This window comes from Chenopodium album, chromosome 12 (assembly GCF_948465745.1).
Source record: "Chenopodium album chromosome 12, dcCheAlbu1.1, whole genome shotgun sequence".
Taxonomy (NCBI): Eukaryota; Viridiplantae; Streptophyta; class Magnoliopsida; order Caryophyllales; family Amaranthaceae; genus Chenopodium; species Chenopodium album.
In genome coordinates, this window is record NC_137845.1 from 45,096,465 (window position 1) to 45,099,914 (window position 3,450).

The 3,450-nt window shown below is 41.1% G+C and overlaps 1 non-coding gene across 1 annotated transcript; it reads right to left on the reverse strand.

Moving 5' to 3' along the window:
* Positions 1-2,678: 2,678 nt before the first annotated feature.
* Positions 2,679-2,785, reverse strand: LOC145573360 (small nucleolar RNA R71). Its single transcript, XR_014097405.1, has one exon. It is a non-coding gene; the product is annotated as a small nucleolar RNA R71 (small nucleolar RNA).
* Positions 2,786-3,450: the final 665 nt, after the last annotated feature.

Genomic DNA, 3,450 nt, shown 5'->3' on the forward strand with positions numbered 1-3,450 from the left:
ATTTTATTTTGTCTCGTGGTAACACCCTCGTGTTTTTTTTGGTTGTAGGTGTTTTTGGGTCCTTGGTCGATCGAGTTCAACGTCCGAGAATTAAGTCAAGTTGCTGCCTTTGAGCCAACCCCTGCTGCCAGCCTAACCTACACCACCCATTTTCTTAACCTACACCACAACTGCAACAACAACCTCACCATCTCCCCTGCTCCAACTCTCCTTCTTCCCCTGCTTCCAGCTTCTCACTCACACCATCACTAACAGCAACAAAAACAACACCAATCAGCCACGCAACAACCACCGGCCTCCCAATCTCAGTTACACACACCAACACCCCGCAATTCCAATCAACCACGCAACTCACATCAACACTAATCCCCTGCTACCTCACGCAACTCCCTTACCACCTCCAATTAACCACCACACAGCCATCAAAACCACCATCAATCTTCACCACCAGCCACACACCGCACTCTACCCCACATCACACAAACCAGCCACGCAACTCCCATATTTCTACCACAACCACCACCAATCGCAGCCCTCACCCACCTAACAACTCACGCACTCCACCACATCAACCTCACACAAATCCGCCGCAGCCACTACACCAGCCACCTGGCAGCCGCAACCAACACCAACACCACCAATCAGAATAACAGCCCAAACGCAACTCCCCTGCTCCAGCCACCGCAACTCAACGCCTCCAGCCACCGCAATCAATTAGCCCGAATTCACAATTGCAGCTACCCAGACCTCCGCGGGCGCACAGCCCTGTCAGAAGGCGCACACAATTGGACTCCAAAGAACAGAATGATACAGTAGCATTTGCGTGACCTCTGCACGATGTCTTCGCGGGCGCACAAATGTGGGTTCAATCACGAGCTTCTCACGCGAGTTTTAATGAAAATTGAACAGCCTTGATTGATTGCTGGTTGATGAAGATGTCGGTGATGATGGTGTTTTGATTTGAGCCGTCGATAATGCGCTTCAATAGAGAACAGAGCAGCCAAGTAAAATGAAAGAGAAGGAGTTTGGGGGTCTGATGGTTTTTGTGATTTTAGGGGGTATTTCGTGGGTCTGATGGGTTTCCCTTTTATTTTTCTTTTTCTTTTCATTTTTAGTTTTGTTATTTTTATTTTCTCTTTTTCTTTTAATTTCATAGCTTGTATATAAATACCCCCTTTGGGGTTATTTTCAAAAAACTTTCAATCAACATTTTTATTCTACCCTAGATTAGATTAGAGTAGTTTTAGTTCTTTTATTTTTCTCTCTCTTAGGGTTAGATTAGGAGTTTCTCTCTCTAGTTTAGGAGTAGTTTCGAGAGAGAAAGCTTGGATTTTTCATGGAGTTTTTGGGATTTTGAAGAAGTATTTTGTGGATTTTTCCTCTCATAAATTCAATGAGTCTTCCTAACTTTCTCTCACCTTTATTACTTTCATTTATTATTGTTTTTGCTTATTTATTTGTTGTTTTGAGTAGATTAATTAGTTTAGTTATTTGATTCTTGCTTTTATTATTATTTTACCTTGTTTTCCATGTTTTTGTTCACCATGTTAGCTTAGGTTTTGTTCTAGGGAAATGGATGAGGGTTATGGTAATTAATTTAATGTTTGATTGTGGTTAGTATGAAATTGTTTCTTGATTATTGTGTATGGATGATGCTTTTATGGATTAGAATCTTTCTAGCTAATTGATTCTATGTTCTTAATTGTATATTCAATCAATTGCGTGAGAGTGAGTTGGTTGAGATCCCTAAATTCTTCCATACCTTTGCTAGGATAGTTGCACGATAGTGAATTAGTTTAGTAGGATAATTAACATGCTTAATTGTGCGAGAGTGAGTTAAATGTGTTAATTGTTCCTAATCGAGGTCATTTTCATCTAATTGTTTGATGTTGTTGAATGCATTGATGTAATTGGATTCCACTTTCCCTAGTTTTAGTTGTTTGCTCTTAGTAGTGTTAAGTTGAACCTCTCTTTACCTCACAAACTTTCCTAGTAGTCTAATTAGCATAGATTGATACACTTAGTCCTTTTGGGTTCGACCCTTTACTTACCCCTATACTTGTATTAGGGTAGTTTAGGTTTTATAAATTTCTAATTTGATTAGGGGTAGTAGTCCCAACGACACTATCTAACTCCCGATCAAATTTTGGCGCCGTTGCCGGGGAAGCGGCTTGTTTAACATCTATTTTTGCTATTGTTAGAGTCATTTTATTTGCTTTCTTTTTTTAATTTTGCTTGTTTAATCCTACTTGTCATTGCTAATCGTGTGCTTAGCTTTTTTGTATTTAAAGGGAGATATGGCAAGGCAAGAGGATGACCTTCTTTTTAGGGAGTTTGGAAATCCGGAAGTCTATGAGCTCACGAGTGGTATACTTCTCCCAACCACCGAGTCTAATTTCACAATCCATCCACAATATTCTAGGATGTTTCAAGTTGAGCAATTTTCCGGAAGTGCAAGTGAAGACCCCATTGAGCATTTGGAACGATTCCTTGAGTTGTGTGCAATGATGCAAACAAATGAAGTGAGCCAAGATTACATTCGTATGCATCTCTTTCGGCAATCTCTCACCGGAAGAGCAAAGAAATGGCTCAAGCTTTTGAAGCCCAACTCTCTCACCACATGGAAAGATGTTGCGAAGGCCTTTCTCAAGAGGTTCATTTCCGATGAGCAAACCGCAAAAATGAGGAGGAAGATAGCTTCTTTTGAGCAAGAACCGGATGAAACTCTTGGGGAAGCATGGGAAAGGTTTAAGGATTTGATTAGAGCATGTCCTAACCATGGATTCAACCATAATTTGCTCATGAGATTCTTTTATGATGGCTTGGAGCCAATGTCAAGAACCAATCTAGATGCGGGTGCCGGTGGCCAATTGATTAAGATCCCTCAAAGCCAAGTTGAAGCTACAGTTGAAGAGGTGGCTACTAGCTATTCTTGGGGAGGTCAAAGAAGGTCCCAAGGAAAGCAAGGTGATCTTTATGAGTTGGAGAAAGTCTGTCAACTTAAGCACATAGTTGAGCTCTAGAACGAAGGTCTTTCCAGGTTGAACTCAAGTGTTGGTTTGGGTTCAAAACCGTCACAAATCATTGATTTCTCATGTGCTTGTTGTGGTGGGACAGATCATGATGCATCGTATTGTAGAGAGTTGAATCCCAAGCAAGGTGAGGCTTTGACTTTGAGGGAAGGAGAGTTTGTAACCCAAGCTCAATCTCAACAACTTCAACAACCTCCAAAGCAAGAAAACTCCTACCTCCAAGATGAACCTCTTTTCAATCCTCTAAACCAAAATTTTTCTCACCCTTCCATCCAAATGGGGAACTTTCAAGATCAACATCATGACCAAAATCCTCAAGAGTATGAAGAACAATCCCCACCCGACCACACACAAACCCAAATTCTTCAACAACGTCAAATTCTCACTCAACAATTCCAAGAGATCAAATCTCACAATG